At 31.5% G+C, this 20119-nt stretch overlaps 1 pseudogene; it reads right to left on the bottom strand.

Moving 5' to 3' along the window:
• Positions 1-16273: 16273 nt before the first annotated feature.
• Positions 16274-19777, bottom strand: LOC133823823 (casein kinase 1-like protein 10; annotated as a pseudogene).
• Positions 19778-20119: the final 342 nt, after the last annotated feature.

Genomic DNA, 20119 nt, shown 5'->3' with positions numbered 1-20119 from the left:
TAATATATTCTAACACTTAGAAGTTCTCCAAGTTTGAAGATTCAAGTTACTCAATACAAATGTTATATCTCTCTAACACTAATTTTGTATTTTGTCATTCTATTGTGTTTTCATTGTTATTGATGATTAAATGTATCTAAGTTCATCTTATCATCATTTAATCATTTAGTTCTTTATATTCAAGATTGACATTCATATTATGAACATGTTTATTTGATTATCAAGATTTCTATTCAAACTTTGAATAAGGTTCTTGCTTAGCATTTAGGGTTTCAAATATTAAACTATTCATTATTAATTGTTGATATGCAAAGTAAAAAGCCATATATTCCCAACAATTATAAGTTACAAATCTTAAAGGAATTCTCATCAATCGAACTCAAATGTGATAAACATCTAGCCTCGCCTCTTGCCAGACCCCACTCACTAGCCATTTCTCCATAATCAACAATCCTATATTGAAAATCCAAGGAGAACGATCTAAAATTGGTGCCCAATCTGAACCTAAAGAGCATCGAACACCGATTATCAGCTTCCCTGATTCTTGATGTCAAATCTTCACTGTCCATCCCTTGAATCTTCCCCAAACCCATCCAAGTAGTGTATCAAGAAATCGTCTCCTGACTTTAACCCTCAATTGTGTCCAGGGTGTTGTCTGTTCAAAAAGAGTTGTCTCCTGACTTTAACCCTCAATTTACACCATCTAAGCTCGAAATAGGGGTTGCTCTGACTGGTTCTGATTCTTTTGAATGGGGTAATGGTGATCTGCCTGTTCCGGCTTTATCTCATTTTTACAAGGTGCTACATCGCATTGCCTTGAATAACTGGTTGTCAAATACTCATACCACTTCCATCACAACTGAGATTGGTAAGTTCTTATTTGCTGTTGGTACTGGGGTCTCTATTGATTTACCTGCCCTTATTTTTGGAAAGATTGTGGATGCTGCTTTAGCCACGGGAACAAGGAATGTTCTCCCGTTTCCTTGCCTAGTTCATCAGATTGCCTTAAGAGGTGGTCCAACATTGACTCTTCATGATGTGCCTTCAGCTGTTCCATCATTTGGTAAGTCTTGCAAAGCTCTTAAGTCCAAACAGGTTCTGCCTCCTACTTTGTCCACTCCAGCTCCATCTTCTCAACCTCTAGGTGCATCTGGCACTACGATCAAAGGCCTTGCTCCTTCTAGTTGGCAAGTTCAATTTGTAAATCGGTTTGTAGCCTTTGAAAAGAGATATGACGAAGATCAGAAATGACAGCGGGCATTTGAGGCCTCCATGTCTCAACTGGTGTATTCTCTTCGAGAAACTGTATTGCTGCATCTGTCTGGGTCCAAGGCCTCTCATCCAGGGTCTGTTTCTCATCTTGAGTCTCCACTGGTTCCTGATCACACTCCAGGTGCTTCTGATGCCACTCCATTGGTTCCTAATGCAGCTCAAGTTGCTCCAGATACAACTTCCGTGGTTCCTGCTGCAACAGTTTTACAAACTCAGGGGGAGTGTGTTCCATCTGCCTCTGCTACTGTCCATCCAGTTGCCCATACTCAGGGGGAGTTGTTTTCTGTTGCTCTTGCTCTGGATGATGTTCCTGTTACAGCTAATGTTTTTTATCAAGCTCATGTTTCTCCACGTGCTCCTCTGTCTGCTCCAACTGATCGTATATCTGCTTCTTCTGCTGCTCATGGTCCACAGATTCAGGGGGAGCGTTCGTTCGAAATCACTCCAGCTGCTCTGACTGCTGATGGTGTTCCCAAAGTCTTTTAGAGGCGTCTTCCCAAAACTCGTTCTGGTAGAAAGAAATATGATCCCTGAAGGGGGAGAGTTTGAGAATTTTATGTTTACTTCTGCTTAATATTGTATCAAAGACTGTTTTTTTTTTTCTGGTTCTTTTGTTTCTCATCTTGCTTGGATGTATTTTGAATCTTTTCTGACTGAGTTAGTTTTATTTGTGCAAGATTGAGTTTTTATGGGTCTGTTGGTAATCTCTTTTTAAGTGTTGCTCTATTGGCTGTTTATCAGTGATCATATCTTGCCAAGGGGGAGATTGTAACAGCCTTTTTTATATGAATGTCAAAATATGTCTGTGTTGTTTCATCTACAGGGTTTGTTGTTCAGTCTTTGAATTGAATATTGCATATGTTGTCTCTGTTCGTACTACTTAGTCTCCAGTTACATCTACTGTGTGGTGCAGATTAATAAGTACACGTCAGCTATTGTCGGTTTAATTGGAAACGTGTTAAATCTTTTTAGCTGTTTGTTTAGTTGATTAGTTAGTGGTTAGGGTTGCTATAAATAGATTAATCTGTTCCTAACAACCTAACCCTCTTTCTGTTAGTTTTTCATTTGTGAGAAAACAGAATCTTGTTTTTCTCTCTTCGTTTCTTCTTTCTTTCTTGTGTTTTTGCAGGTTCACCATTGTTGAAGGTGAAGCTTGTTGCAGAGCTGTGGGAAGTTCTGATCTGATTCGAAGGGAGTTCGGATCTGGCTAGTAGAGGGATTCAACTAGCGTGCTCGAGGGGATCTTGAGTGTTTTTGAATCGAGGGATTCGGTTCATAAGTTCCAAGGGATTTGGAAACTGTTCTTGAGTGGTTATTCAAGTTTTTAGGGTAATCTGTAACTTTAGTAGTGTTAAGATGTTGATTTCATTTCTGAACTAGTCATTGTAATTAACATTGGATTTATTAGTGAAAGTTACATCTTACCCGATCCAAGCACTAGTCGGCTGGAATTTGTTCCAGTGCAGATGAAGCTTTTAAAATTCTATGTGTGATTTTACTTTGCTTTAATTGTCTCTTTCGTTCTAGTAGATTAGTTTCTTGATTCAAGAAGTTAGGTATAACACCTTCAATCAACAATCCTATATTGAAAATCCAAGGAGAACGATCTAAAATTCGTACCCAATCTGAACCTAAAGAGCATCGAACACCGATTATCAGCTTCCCTGATTCTTGATGTCAAATCTTCACTGTCCATCCCTTGAATCTTCCCCAAACCCATCCAAGTAGTGTATCAAGAAATCGTCTGGACACCATCTTCGTAGTCACCAATCGGCCTAATAAAAACTTTTCTTGAAAAAGCACATTCAACTGATCGTTTGTTTCCCAACCATCTTCATCATTCACCCTTAAGTGTGCTGCACTTTCCGTTAAATCAGCGACTAATTCCATCCTCAACCAACACATGATTCTTGAGAAAGATCCAAACTAAACAACTACTGAAAACCCATTGTGCTAATCCACCAGACAATTCCAAAGAGAAATTCCCCCGAAGAAAACTGACAAAAATCAATTATGCAATGAAACTCTAATCGGAAAACTAGAAGTGAAGCAAAATTACTCTACACCGATTCAAGAATAAAGACAAAGAAGGAGAAAGGATCAAAAAAGGAACAAAAGGCCTTTAGGGCAAGCTTTTCGAAGAGAGAGATTTTTTTGTTGTTAATTTAAACGGAAACAAGTCAACTTTATTAATGATGCTTTCTTCCTTAGTGTTTTTTTTTAATAAAAATTGACTAGATTAGTGGATTATGCATTTGGTTTTCTATTAATATATATATATTAATTTCAAATCATTTAATAACCTTTCAATTTAATTTTTCTTTTAACTAATTGCCCATTTATGACTAATTTACCGTTTATTCATTTCATAATGTGATATTTATGTTACTATATATTATTCATATAAAATGATTATATACTCTTTAAATATAGGGTTATTTGCGGTAAAAGTACCCAAGTCATTACGTTTGTAGCACTTAAGTACCCAAGTTATTTTTTTGGCGACGAAAGTACATTTCGTCCATGTTTTGGTGCAGTTTGATACAACCATTAATTCTCACCGTTAAATTCGTTTGTGACATGTAAGCAAGAGTATCAAATTAAATAGATATTTGCAGCGAAAGTACCTAATTTAAAATATGCTTGCAGCAAAAATACTCAATTTAAGAGATGTTTGCGATGAAAGTACTCAAGTTATAAACAAATTTCACCCTATGTAGGTGGACATAACGACGAAACATACAACTGCACTAAACTGTACCAAAACATGGACGGAAGGTACTTTCGCCGCCAAAAAAATAACTTGGGTACTTAAGTGCTACAAACATAATAATTTAGGTACTTTTGCCTCAAATATTCCTTAAATATATAATTAATTAACACTATTTTAACATAATTGTTACACTCCATAAATTATAAGACTAAATATCTTCAATATAAAATTTAGGTCAATTTGAGAAGAAATATGTGTAATTATTATAGTTTATTTTTTTTCACTAATTGAAATTCTATTTTTTATGATTACCAACTTAATTATTCAAATTAAATAATTAATTGCTGAACTGTTACAGAAATGTTTAAACAGACACAGAGTCTGTTTGAACAGAAATCAGATATATTTAAACATTTTTATCACCAGAAGATGAAAACAAACATAAAGTAAAGAACACATGAAATTATACGTGGTATCAGCAATCTTTACAGATTGCTACTAATCCACGGGGCCACACCCAGAGAATAAAATTTATTAGAAGAATATACAAACAATTACAAAATCAAATTAACTTATACAAATAAAGACTCCCTCTTGAATTTGTCGCAACTATTGTAATCTAAACTCCTAATCAAATTTCTGAAGTGCTAAGATCTTGAACTCCCTTCAAATCATAACATTTGCACTTTTCCTCCCGGAAAGTGACTCACGAGCAAGACTTCTCCCGAAGCTTGACGAACAATGTCCAAGTGTGTTCTACCTGCACAATTAGCATAAAAAAATAATACAGAAGTACACTGTAATAAACCACTAAGAACTTGTTGGACTCAAGTTCTTCACATAATAAAAAAGTCTCTCTAAAACTTGAAAATATTTGGAAAATAATACACCAAGAGAGATAATAAAAAACCAACGACCTAAGGATGATTATATACCCTTTAGAATCTCTTTAGGTCGTGGAAAACAAATCAGTCAATAAATGGAAAAATCTTCCTAAACAGTAAAGTCAAAATCTATTCAAACAGACTGTCAATCCGTTCAAACAGATTCATTGAACCTGGACAGTTTTTAAACCCAGTTTCCTTAAATAAATAAGGAAACAATATATACATTATCTCTGTAATCTGTAAGCTGTACACGGTTTCTGGACAACCAAATTAGATCAAGAAATTTAAATAAATACCAATAATTTCCATATATATATATAAAAGTTAAGACAAAATAATTTTTTATAGGAAATTATATATTTATTTTATAAACATATATAGAATAATCTGATTTTAGAAAACATTTAACACCAAATCATTTAGAAAATACCACACAATATATTTTTAAAATATATTTTTAATTAATTTTGTCAATTTTATCAACCATGTCAATAAAGGATTTTACACTAATTATTTATTAAATATTTGAGATTTTATTCTGATTAGCTTTTCATATTTTAAAAGTAAAATGAGACTTTTTGTAATAACTAAAAATTGGAGTAAAACATATTTATCAAGATATATAAAAAAGCAGATTTGGTTTGAAATATTATTAACATTTTCGTCTACTTATTTGGTCTTTTATTGTAATTTTTTTTTTCAGAAAAAAATCTTGTCTGTCCTTTATACGTGTGGGCGAATCAAACTTTTCCAACTCTCCATATATAACTATTTTAAAAGCAAATTAAAAAAGAAAATTAAAGAAAAACAATGAAAATAGCAAATGGTCAAATCCATGTAGTGATCAATAATATATTTTAAGTATTCTTTTTTTTATATGTTTCAATATTATTAATTATTCTTAATAAAAAATTAATTCATTCATTCATTGCTACTCTATACTTTATATTTTGATTATCACTTTCTAATTTAGGGTTAATCTATAAAATTAACAAATTAAATTCCTCTTGTTGTGGTAGATAATCAGTTTTGGTTTTATGGTGAATAATAATATAATTTAATTATTGTCTTTATAAATTTTTATCATTATTAATTAGTCTTAATAAAATGAAATTAATTTTGTTAAAGAATAAATAAATAAAATTAATTAAATAATTACTACACTATACTTTATGTCTCAACTCTCACTTCATTTATTTATTTTTATGCTTGCTCTGTTCCTTTATTGTTTATCAAGGAGCTTTATTAATAGTTTTTAAATGACTTTTAACTTTTTCATCTGTACTTTTGGCTGTTATAGTGGATGATGACCTTATTTGGCGCAACTTTTGCTTATAAATAAAAATTTTTCCATTTGAATTATTATTATATAAATAATTTATATTATAATAAAAAAAATTCAAAGTACTTAGATATTAATGAAACAAATCTTTTATAAGTAAATTAGCAATAATAATTATTCTAATTTAGAAAATAACTTCTTAAAAAGTAAAAAAGCTAGGGATCCTAATTTCTCCAAATAGACATTTTGAACTAAAAAATAATTTTTTATTTTTTATCCAACACCTTCAAAATGTACTTTTTTAATTCTAAAACCTATAAGCAGCTTAAATTAAGCTAAGCTGGAGTCGATGTACTGTAACTATTTTTTAATAACTTTTATTACGTTATTAACTATTCTTCATAAAAAGAATCAATCATCTATACTCTATGTTTCAACTCTCACTTCAATTTTTTATTTTCTATTTTGTGTTAGCTCAAAGATTTTAGTATTTATTTGAAGACATTTATTGACATTTGTTTTCAAATATTTTTTTAAAAAAAATCATAAACTTTTTGCTAGAGTTCAAATTTAAAAGATAAATAAATTAAACTATGTGATGTTTTGTTTTATTTTTTCTCAATTATATGCCACTTTTATAAATTTATATATTATTTGTGTAAGAACACACAAAGTTTAGAATAAATAGTGTAACCCTTATGAGAACTTGATATGTATTTGAAATTTTACTCATGTCTAGATTTTCTTCTTATGTTTGTTATTTTAGCAGAATTATTCTATTATTTCCTTTCGGTTTGTTTATCTTATATATTGAGCTCATAAGAACAAAATAATGAATTAGATCTGAGCTAAGTTGGTCAAATTTTCTTAATTAAAGTTCATCATGTTTAGTGCTTTTTTTTTTTTTTTAAGAGTCAAGATAAACAATTAAATTTTTACTTTTTTTATCAATATTAGGCATAACTGTATGTATAACATCGTTTCAATATTTATATAAGAGTGCTCATATAAGATTTCACTTTATGAATGAGTTATATTACACAAGCAGTAAACACTACGTTGCGTTTGAAATATTTATTTATTTTTTAAATAATGGTTTCAGCATGCATGATGCATACACTAGGCAAAATAACTTTGGGTTTCATTTTTCACTTTATTTCTTAATTTATGAAATATTATCTAAACAAAATAAACCAAGCATTTTACATTTAAGCACTCCTAAAAATAAAAAATAGCACCCCATTTTTATTTTTCGATTTCATCCCTGACCATATATGATATTCCATATGTATACTTTAAATTTATTTTTACTTCATAACCATAAATTAAACTTGTATATGGATCGTGTGCAAAATGTGACATTAGATATCATCTTTTGAAATTATTGTATATATAAAATTTAGTAAGTTTGACTCATCGTTTTCATTGCGTGTCTTTTTTTTGCAAACAATATAAGAAAAATACAGTAATAATTTTTAAAATATCTAAGGAATAGAAAAAAAAAACATATGAATTATATTGAAAAAAATATATTTTATATGTTAACTAGAAAAAATAATCCTCATTCGCTCAGTTTTTTGTAATTATTTAAATATTTTTAAGGAGATTGTGTGGTAAAAAGTCTTTTCACCTTACCAGTACAAAATGTTCCTTATATGGACACGTATGCGAGTTTTGACCCTAGTTTTTTTATGATTGTGTTCATTGTATAACGAATAATTAAAGTGCTGAAACAAAGTTCAAATAGCTTGTTGTACACGTACTTTTATTTATATATTTGTTATTATTATACACCTTGCATGGATTTGTTTAGAGAAAATATCATTTTGGCCCTTATATTTTTCCCGAATACGCGATCAACCCCTATATTTTGTTAAACGACAATTCACACCCTATGTTTTATAAAATTGATCAAAATAGTACCCTAGACATGATTTTCGTTAAAATATTTTCAATTATAAGATCAATTCTCAAGTCGTTGGAGATGAGATGAGTTCACAGTAGCGGAGAAGGTGGTCAAGGAACTGAGAAAGAAATATTATATTTGAAAATATTTTGACCAAAATCGGCTCTAAGGTAATATTTTGATCCATTTTGTAAAACATAGACTTTAAATTGTCATTTAACAAAACATAGGGGCTGATTGCATATTCGAAAAAAAACATAAGGGCCAAGCTTGTATTTTTTTTATATAAAAGTCTAAATTATGTATAAAGAAATTTATGTTTAGTGTAAGGGTTATTTTGGTCAATTACCCTTTATTTTTAAATATTATTTCTTAGACCTCGTGTTTTGTCAAAATGTTAACAATATGAATAGATAGATCAATTATTTGAACACTCTATTTTGACCGATTACCCGTTTTGACCTTTTATTTTTAAAAATTAACCTTTGGGCCATGTATGTATTCAAGAGGTTAAAATTCTTAATAAAAAGTAAATTATATATAATATGTTTTGTGTAAGGGTTCACACTATTATGAACCTTCTGGTTTAGCTGATTACCCGTTTGGATCCTTTATTTTAAAAAATTAATATTTTAACCATGTATGTATTCAAAAGGTTAAAATTCTTTATAAAAAGTAAATTATATATATAATATGTTTTGTGTAAGGGTTCACACTATTATGAACCTTCTATTTAAGATGATTACCTATTTGGACCCTTTATTTTAAAAAAAGTAACTTTTTGACATCGTGTTTTGTCAAAACGTTAAAAATAAGAATATATAGATAGATTATTTAAACTACATGTATTTTGGTCAATTATTTATTTGGAACCTTTATTTTTAAAATAGTAAAATAAATGATTAAAAATTTATCGAACAAAGAGTTAGTATTGAATTTTCGAAAATAATATTTAACTAAAATATAGTAGATCTAAATATATTTTCTTTTATATACTTGTGTTGTAGTTTAATTTTTAAGTCATTTAAATATAGATTTATATATGCATGTAAGAATAGAGTTAATAGTAGTTAATTTATTATTATATATAGATAAATATTTAGAAAATAAAATAAAATAGAGTTTGTTTACTGAGTTTTTCAGAAACTATTGAAAAGTAAGAGCTAGAAAGAAAGACTAAAAAATAAATTAGATCACAGTATTTACGTGGTTGGGGCGTTAAAGAGTCTTAGTCCACGAGTCACTAGTATTAGGTTTTAGGGAGTTTTGACAATGGAGGTTTTCTGCAAGTTTGGCAGCATTTTGCTTACAAGAGAAAATATGAGATCCTCGCTACAATGCAAGACTGACCCTATTATAGGCAATCATGTCATTTGGGTTAGACTAATCCAGGCCCAATAAGGATATAATTACTATTGCTCTCTAACAAAGCCATAATACAAGAAATGTAACATAATTAAGGGATATTAATTTGCGCCCATTGGGCCGACTTAAGCGTGATAGAACCTTACAACTGCCCTTTGTACGCTGGCACGGACTGATCCGCGTGGGCTACCAAGGGGATCCTGGGAACAAGATCTGTCAGAGTAGTGGCAGTACCGTTTCCTAGGAACAATGTACGTTCCATGCATACCCCATTCTGCAAGTTAGTTAGGGAGACCAACTGCTGGATTTCTCAGGGACACGTCAGCTAAAGGAAGGACTGGGCTTGTTCTATCTAGCTAGGTGATCCGGGTTCATTTACCTAAGTTCTGGTTCGTTTACCAAGACCCAGGTTCATTTACCAAGGCAAACATCTTGATGGAGGTGTCTTCTCCTAGATCCCACTTGATGGAATCTGTCTCCTGGAATGGGTCATCCGTCATCATAATTTACATGCCAGAGGATATAGACTGAGTATGATTAGGAAGGTGATTCGGGCCTGCACCTTAGTTCTAGCCCCTTCACTATGCTCACACTACTTTCCTGTAACTTGGTTTGGTATGGGTCGGGCCGACGGTGTTTCCTTGTTCGTTGTTCACTGAGTCTAGGTTGGGCCCAGGCCTCTTCAATGGGCCCATGGACCCATTTGGTCGTGCCACGTGTCATAGGTGGAAAATATGGATAACAGAGTTATTGCTATTATTATATATATTTTTAAAAAGTAGAGTAAAGTTATATATTTTTTTAGAAAAAGTTGAATAAAAAATGAGAAAAAAAATAAGAAAATAGATAAAGTGATTTAGAGTAATTTTAGAGTGCCACATCATCTCCTTGAAGCTATCATTTATATAAATATATAGATAGATTAGGATGTAATGTAAGTCGAATGATGTTTCAAGGAATAAAAATATAATCATATAATATTATTGATGTAAATTATAAGTTATATAAACATAATATTTTATAAGACAAATATGATTTATTTTTTCTCCTTAAACTATGGCCCTTGTGTTAGGATTGGTTAAATATATAGTGAAATTAGTTAGACACAAAGAAGTACAAAAAATATAACGATTTCAATAAAGCCAACATGAGCGGGTTGACTTCTGGTATAGGTATAATAAATTATCCTTTTGGGTCCAAAGAGTTTCTTTGGAGTATATAAGAGTACCCAAAAAGTTTGGAGACATTTTGAGGTGATTTTCGGGGCGTTATTTCAAAGGCATCTATGTTGCATCGCCTGTGGGAGACAACACATCCCTTGGGATGCAAAACCCCAGACAGGTGATGCATCGCCTGGGCGGCCACTACAAGAAAAAACAGTATTCATAATACTTAAAAACTGCTAACTGGGAGTATTGATAACGCTTCTGAAAACGCTAACATAGCTCCTGTTATTAAAAACCCTGTCTTTTCTATAACAATATTCAAATGTTATGTTCGATGTTATCTTAAACTATTCAATAACACATTTTTAGTTGCTATAATATTCAAATAATAACATTTAGTTAGAGTATTTGGTTATAAATTTGAAGTTTAATCTTATACTTTATGCATAACACTTTCCAACTGTTATGAAAATTGTTATATTTGATCATTTTATAACGTTTTTAGTTCATTCTATTATATAAATCATAATTTTTTGTCTCAATTATAATATATTATACAAAACAACCATAATTATTGTTAATTCTCCCAGTAATAACATTTTGTTATTTTGTAGTATGCATTTTTAATTGTTGTAAAAAGTTTTTATTATTGTATTTTGATTAAAAAAAATCACAATTGATATCAAGTGTAATATTAAATAGATCAAAAAATCTAAAATATTCAATATATATATGATAAACCATGAGTATTTTTACATTTGAAGACGAACTATTTCAAACCATGACATTGTCCACTTCAAAAGTTCTTCGTTCGAACTTGAGTTTGAAAGCATACATAATAAAATTCTATAGTCTTGCACATCTTTTGTTTCAAAAGTAAAAAACAGAAACATAACAAGATACACAAAAAGTAAACCATGAAGCTTGCTCCACCCTCCAATTCATCCATTCCATTGTGCACTTGTCTTTGTTGTGAGGTTGATTTGCTTAGCTACACAATAGTTTAAATAATTAATGCTTAAACTTAGAGTTAATAGTAAACTAAAAGAGTACAAAAAGAAAGAAAGTTAATAACCTCATTACGACTTTATAAGCTGGCCATGCAATTTCACTAACTAAGCTGGCCATGCAATTACAACAACACATAGGCATGAAAGATTGAAGATTTATGCTTGGTAAAATACTCATTAGAAAAGTTAGCTCAAACACTTTATGATTATGAAATGAAAATGCAAATGATACACCAACCAAACATATAAATATATATATATACAATACAACAACTAATTTATAAAGAAAACCAATAGCATAGACACATGAACTAGAATTAGATCAAATATAAAGTTCCAAATAACAAGAGTAATGAATTTTCCATTTTTATTGTAGATTTCACTACTGGACAATTAAAGGCTTCTCAAAATCCTACAAGCCTAGTTTCCATAAGCTAATCAACTAAATTAAAATGTCACAATAGAGTGAAAGTATTGTTCTATTGAGATTATATATGAAACACTACAAAGAGTACAAAGCATATACTAAGCACAACGATAGAAGTTAAAGATAAATGTATTTCTAAGAATGAGACAAATTAAAAGCATTTAACAACATGGTATTTAAAAGAAAAGGAAAGAGACTTGACAAGATGCTCATCCAAATAAGCATAGATTCTTTACACATGACTAAGAAACTAGAAGGCATCATGTATTAAGGTCAAAAGTTGAGAACATGGAAGGATCCTAAGGCCTCAGACACATAATTCTTTTAAACCCATTTTGGCAAAGAAAGAATCCAAAAAAATGGTACAAAAGAGGAGATATGTTGTTCCCATTTCATTGCTTAAACAACCTTCATTTAAATAATTGCTAACCATCCAATGGGTGGCCTAACAATCCCTTTTAGAGAAGACTTCTTTGTTGATCTTGCTTCACTCTTGAATGAATTGTGATCTACAAATCCATTACAATCTAGAAATTAGCATAGACAGTTTTGGCTCTTTTTTTTTTCTTCTTCTTCTTCTGAGAGAAGAAGAAAATGGTTTAGAAAATGATCTAGCCACTAATTTTGAGATTTGTGTGTTCATGTTCTCTTCCATTACTTTCCGAAGTTTACTACACTTTACTTAAAGTGATATATTCCAAAAAATTCTAGTACTGTTTCATTCACTTATGGTATATTTTGATGAAATAATTTACTTTTAATGAATAATGACCTAATTACTTGAGCTGAGATTATTAAGCTTCTTGAACTTTGATTTAAAATGTGAACTCTGCTAGAAAACATGCAGGCAAGGGTTACTTTAGCTTTGATAAGAAAATGTGTGTGTCCCTGTGGATATGGGACATGCCTAACACATCTAATTGCAATTGTATCATGTGATTGCACAAGGACTATGCCTCACTAGACCCCATCTAGCAAATTTCCTCTATATAGTCTAGACCATTCATTTCAATACAAAAGATATATTTGTTTTACATATCTTTTCAAGGTTCTTGAATATAAATACACATAAACTTGAGATCACTACCATCCCAAGTCCTCGAATTCCCAAGTATCAAATATTCTTTCTTTGCTTGACTTAAGCAGTTGCTGAAATAAAGTTACAAATCTCATATTTTGGCTCTTTCCAAAAAACAAACTCTGCTGCCTTAGCAAAATACTTGGCAGTACTATAGTCACATTTCATAATCTAATTGTGATATACATGAAAAAAAAGTTACTTTAGTTTCACATGTACAACCACTTTGTAGAGAAGAATTCATATAGGAAAACCTCACTTATTAGTTTTATTTGTGTAGATTGAGGCTGTGACTTTTGTGGCAAGTCAAATGATATTGGTATTGAAAAATATATCTCTACATTTTGTTGACAAAAAACACCTTGTAAATAATGAAAAAAGCCTTCAATAAGTAGAATTCTAGCAGATAATGAGATAAGTAAGCAACCCTTGGTATAGAAGATAATGACATGTCCTATTATGCATCAATAAGATTGGAAGAGAAGATAATGATTTTAAATGGTTATGGCTGCTCTAATTTTGATATGAAAATGTGTCCGTTCAGATATTAGACATGCCTAAGACATCTTATTACAAATTTTAAATTTCATGTTCTGAGGTTGTTTGGTGGGGTTGGTGTAATGACCCACTAATCTAGACTAATTGGACCATTATCGAAACTATACATAAAACTTACATTTTTACGAAAATACCATAATTTATTGAGTAACTTGAAAATAAGAGTTATTTACAAATAAACAGAATACTAAGAAGGATTTTGGGATCCCATTGTCTTTAAAACAAAACAAGATTTAAAATAAAAGACATTACATAATAATGCGGAAAATACACATAAAAACCATAAAAACATAAAAGGAGACTATATCCTCGAATCGAATAACGCTCGGCCCCTTGACTCCATTCATCATCGATACACATTCTCCAAGCGTCACGAATCTTTCCGCCTCTAAACTTATTTTCCTGCACATAAACAGAAAGGAGTGAGCCTAATGCCCAGTAAGGAAAATCTAACACAAAGTCACATACATAATTTCATAAGAAAACATAAAGACTTAACATAACACATATAACATACACTTATTATAATGGCCATTATTACTTGGGGTCCCATAGGCTAAACAAGCATATGCCCATGGGGTTAATGGGGTCCTACTAGCTAAGTAGGTCATATGCCCATAACCCATTTGGGGTCTTGTTAGTCATATGGGTCATATGCCCAAGCCTACAAACATATACATATATCATAACACTTTTAATAACATAAAACATATAGATAACATAATCACATAACATGTTAATTCTAGCCTATTTTCCTTACCAAAGTTACCGAGATTATGGACTGAGTTGGGATTGTTGGAACACTCCTAAAACCATAAGAAAGAGTAAGTCTAAAGAAAGGAGATGAAATGAAAGAGATGGAAAGACTAAACCATAGAAAACATACTTACCGACTTATATGCTTAAAAGCTTGGATTCCCTAACCAAAATAAGAATAAGGTTAGGGGACTGAGTAGAAGGTTTTGAGAAAGGAAATAACATAAAAATACAGAAAAGAACTAAAGTTTTGGGTTTACCTCAAAGATTGCAAGATCAGTCTAACATCCACCGAAATACTATAGCACTCACTTACTTCCCAAAGTGTTTGATAAGCTTATGATGTTTAAGCTTATAGTTTTTCCCCAAACCAAGTGTTTACACTCTCACACTCACTTAACACTAGCAGCCTCTGAACTTAGAGCAAATGGTGAATAATGGCTGGGTACTAGGTCCTATTTATAGAGTTTGGGAATGAAAATATCTTGATTTTACTTGAATAAAAATAATGGCTTTTTAAGTGAAAATCATTTGAATAATCGTTCAGCAGAGGCTGAAGACTCGTTCAGAAGATGCTGGACTGTTGAAGGAGTTTGAATGGCTGAAGGGAAAAGAATTCAAATGTATTTGAATTCATGCTGGTGGAGGCGATATATCGCCCCCTATAGGCGATATATCGCCTGGACCTTTGTTCCCGAGGCGACCGTGCATCGATTCGTGTTTTCCGTATCTACGTGCTGCGATATATCGCCCCCTATAGCTGCGATATATCGGCATACGCTGAATATTTAAACACGAATTTACACATTTTTAGCTGAGTTTGAATGGAGTAAACAACCTTGACTAAGCCCTCAACGTGCTCAAAGCTGCTGACTGACCCTATACATTCAAACTTTTACCCTTATTTAATTTAATCCTCAAAAATACTAAATCCTTAATTACCATTCAAAACATGTGCTTAAAATCCTATTGGTTGATGTCTAAACCTTATAATATAATAATATAATCCTTAATATCAGACACATTAATCAAACCTTAGGTTATACTTAATATTCTTAAACTATAGGTTAAACTTAGAAAATCTATAAGTACTACTATGAGTGTCCAAATAACTCCCGGTCTGAACCAAAAATCCAAAGTAACAATGATAACACTAAACATACTATAATACTACTAAACAATTAGCTAAGTAAAGTTCTTGGACTCTACAGTTGGGGACCAAGAAAAATGAACTGATATTTTATTTTAGGCCAAGCAAACACAATTCAATTATAAAATTGTTATACTAGATAAGTCTATATAAAATCAAACACCATTTCCCCTAGACTAGCAACTAACCATCTGCCAATATCAATTCAACTAATTCAAAAACACATGCATGTTTTCTTCCTTATCTCGCCACAGCACACAAATTTCTCAGATCCTACTTCACTAAGACACACAAGTTCTCAACCTTCCTTTATCACCGCAACACACAACAATGATCTCAGAACCTACTTCACTATGGATGAATATTTAAAATATACAAACTCCTCTAACTTTTGCATAATATTAAAACAAAGGTGTTCCTCTTGCAAAATGCAAATAAAAGTAAAAGTCTCTCGTGAGAGATTGCTTGCACACCAAGTATCTTGCCTCCTCTCTTGGTGGCAGCCTACCAGAAAAGTTTTAACTATATTACAAAGAGAATAAAAATATAGAGATAGAGACATATATAAGCAATATGACAGCACCAAACAAAAATCTCATTATTTATGATAAAAACCCATACAATCAATATTATATATTTTCACATGAATAAAAGTCTGATAAAATCATATTATAGAATATGCATAAATCAAATCTGTAAAATCTCATTGCACTGCTTGCAAAACACTTACCACATCTTTTGACAATGGTGCATCATCTGAAGTTCTGTGTCTGGAATGGTCTCCGTGCAAACCATGCCTAGAGCTATTCCTTCTCGCAAAAGCCTCAACTACACCAGAGAATCTTTCTCGAATCTCCTGTCCCACTAATGGAACATTCCAACATAAAACAATGAGCAATTAGTTTAACTTCAACATTAAATAAGGAGAAAAAGGCTCAAAAATTCCCTGACCACATAATAGAGCTTCTAAACATGTGCAAACAATGTCCACTAGGGCAGCGAGGGTGGATGTTTCCAAGAAAAAAAAGAACAAACCTGAAGGTCTCTTTATTCTTTCTGCAGATGGCCCAGGATTTAGAACCGGTTTCCCACTTGGTTGCTACAAAAGGGGGAAAACAGAATAAACATGGATAAGAGAGAGTATACAGAAGGCATGGATGCAAGTTCCAGTCGGTAATTTTGCAAGTGTATTGCAGATGTAATAAATAATGTACACACCCGAGCTCTTGAACTGGATCCAATCTGTAGATATTTCAGTATAGTCCAATCAAATACATAATCAAACTGATACCCTGCAAAAAATAAATTCTCACTCAGATAAGATTAACTCTCAAAAGATCCATCATCTGAAAAGTCCAATGCATCACTAACATAATAGTGACAAAGGCTTTGAAATTGACGCCTCAAGAATCTTTTAATGATTAACCTTCTTGAATAAATAAGTCTCGAAAAAGCCTCTTCAGATATGAGTAGTCTGGTTTGTATTCAAACCGTAATGACCAACAATATTGGAAGTACGATGTAAATTCTGATGGATATGATTTACAAAGAACCTGTCAAAGTAGTAGGCATATCAATATCTCCCATGCCTTTACTTTAAAAAATAACAGTACGTGGTATCAATGGAAATGAGCTAAAAAATTCACCACCAACCATCTATAATGAGCTAATAATACCATATTCTCATATGAGAGTTATAAATGCTAACTTCACCCTATACTACTTGCAAGAGGTTAAGATCACACCTCTATGGGAGTAAGCATCTTCTTTTCACTGATCTTGTCGTATTTCTATTTTTTCGTACCTGCTTTTAATCCCTGCCAAGGAAGACTAGTAAAGAAAATAAAATAAGTAAATAATATGGTGAAACAGAGCAATGAAACAAAGGAAAATGGATTTCAACATATCACATAAGTATCCAACCCTCACCGGAAAAAATACATAAGCACATAACCAAGAGACTCCAAATCATCTCTTCTGCTTTGCTCTGCATAAAGATTACATTCACAATTAGATAAAGACCAAAAGTCTCAAGAATTATTGGGAGAAACAAATAACATATTCTCTAATTATGAATTATAAATGGCTCACCAACTCCAAGGTGAGTGTTAACACTTGCATAACAAGTTGTTCCTGTGAGATTCTTGTTTTCCCTGAAGCAATAAATTAACATAATGAGCAGAAATTTGAAGGTTGAAGCGAATTTGGATCCAAGAACACAAAATTGATAATGAGAAACACATAAGTATCACCCTAATGTTTGCCCAAACCAATCTAAAAACTTGTTATTTAATATTAACATTTATAAGTTAAAACTCAGCACAGTGATAATCATTACACATGATATAAACACCTTCCACTTTACTTAAGACCATAATATTTCTCAAATATATGTTACCTGTATGGAATGTGCTTGTGCGTCTGAAGATCCCTATACTTTTTCACAAGACCATAGTCTATGATATATACCTGCAATAAAGATTAAAAATAAAATTAAAAAACAGAGTGTTAGGCTGTCCCAACATCAAACTGTGAATTAATTATTCTAGCTTTGATTGATAGCATAACCAAGGTCAGGTGAACTTAACAAAAGTGACTCATAAAAGGATAAAGCCATCCCTAATCCAATTCATAAAGGTTCATAAGTTTAGGAAGTTTAGTGTCCAATATCACAATCAATGAAAATATGAATTCAAATTTAAGGTGTTGTAACACAAGAGCCAAGGTTCCAACTATCCTAGTTTATCTTTATATGAAATTATGTTCTTAGAAACTACAACTCACAAAAGTTAAATAACAACTAAAGTTTAAAACACAAAGGCCAGAAGTTGGGAAAGTAGCTAGCAAACTGAAAAAAAAATAATAGTAAAGACCAACAACAACACAACAAATGTATCAAAAGTAGTTTCCAGATGTATCAAAAGTCCAAATGGAATATTGAAAGCACGAGGTCTATTGATTTTGCCCAAAAAAAACAGATCTACTAGAACTCATAAACCAACCCAGAAAGTTATTAAAGTCTAAACCATTCTGTCAATTTAATTTTTTAGCGTACAAAACAGTTGGAGAAAAATCGCACAAATATTAACAAGAATAAACCTGAACTAAAGGGGAAAGGGCTTAACTTCATCAACTGTGGTAAAAGAAATTATTAAAAACAAAAGCAATAGCACAAACCAAAGAAATAATATTTAAGCAAAACCAACAAATTAAAGCCCACTTAAAGGATCTTGACACAACCATAATGTGAAAATATAAGGTTTATTTATAAAAGTTCTAGCAACAAAAACAAACATATTATAAAGCTAAAAATATAAATAACCAGTATGCAAGAAAACATAAAATTATGTCAAATAATAAAACATAACCAATCATGTAATGAAAATGTGTGCATAATGATTAAAAATAAATCAAAGATCACTTTAACATACATTTTAAATCAAGTTAATGGTACTTTAGTACTTTAGAAAACACAATCAAAACTATGGTTCTTTTAACTATACTTTAGAAGAAAAACGGTTAAAACAACACTACATCTGTATGAAAAGAAGAAAGACTTAAAATTTGTATATTACCAAAACAAGCTAAACCAACAGCAGACGAAGCTAATCCAGCAGCGGTGGGGAAGTTGTTGTATGAAGCAATGTGTATATGCAATTTTCCCCAGTCCTCATTCAAAATCTTGATACCTTTTTCCCTGTCCTCAACATCACCAGCATGACTGCGAAGTTCCCTAAGACAACTTTGGAACCTGCCTCCAGAAAGGGAAATCTCCTACACTAACCAGTAAAAGTGCCACGAATCAGCACAAGACCAAAAGGGCAGTACATGTAATGAATGGGATTAAAAACAAGAAATTTTCAGTTTTTACACAAAATTCATTATTAAAAAGATAAAAAAAATTCACCTTAACCAAGTTTAAATAACAAATATGGCTGGTTCTGATCATATTCTCTTCATTTTTGGAATAAAATGATTAAAAAATATGATATTCTTAAATTTTTTGCATTGCTTAAAAATTGAAAAGAAAACAAAATTATGTTACCTACATGGGTTAAAAGCTAAGGATACAATTGACCTGATAAACAAATTTTCTTCTCCACTGACTTATGTTAATTCTTATAACCTTCATCTCTGAAAGACATTCTTTAAAAATCAACCAAAAATGAGGATTAAATTTAACACCCACAAAATTCAACTCCTCCATATTATATTAAACCCAGAACCATAAAGTCTACTTCAAACCCAAAACCCCAAATCTGTTTTTTTTTTCCTTTTTCCTTCAAATGCAAACCCCAAAACTGAAAAAATAAGAACCAATCCTAACCAATAACCTAATCAATTTCATATGACACAACCAGACCTAAGCCAAAAATTGGTAGAACTTTACCCGCTGCAGAGATGAGACAGCAGCGATCACGGGCTATTCCTCAACATCGCACTCTAAACCAAACCCAAGTGTACCCCTAATTCATGACTGGAGTGCCAAAGTTCAGAGTCTGCAAAGACTGGGACAGAGAAGGGAAGAAAAGGGAGGGAAATTGAATGT

Source organism: Humulus lupulus, chromosome 3 (assembly GCF_963169125.1).
Source record: "Humulus lupulus chromosome 3, drHumLupu1.1, whole genome shotgun sequence".
NCBI lineage: Eukaryota > Viridiplantae > Streptophyta > Magnoliopsida > Rosales > Cannabaceae > Humulus > Humulus lupulus.
The sequence above is the reverse complement of the archived record's forward strand: the minus strand, read 5'-3'. Positions and strand labels throughout refer to the sequence as shown.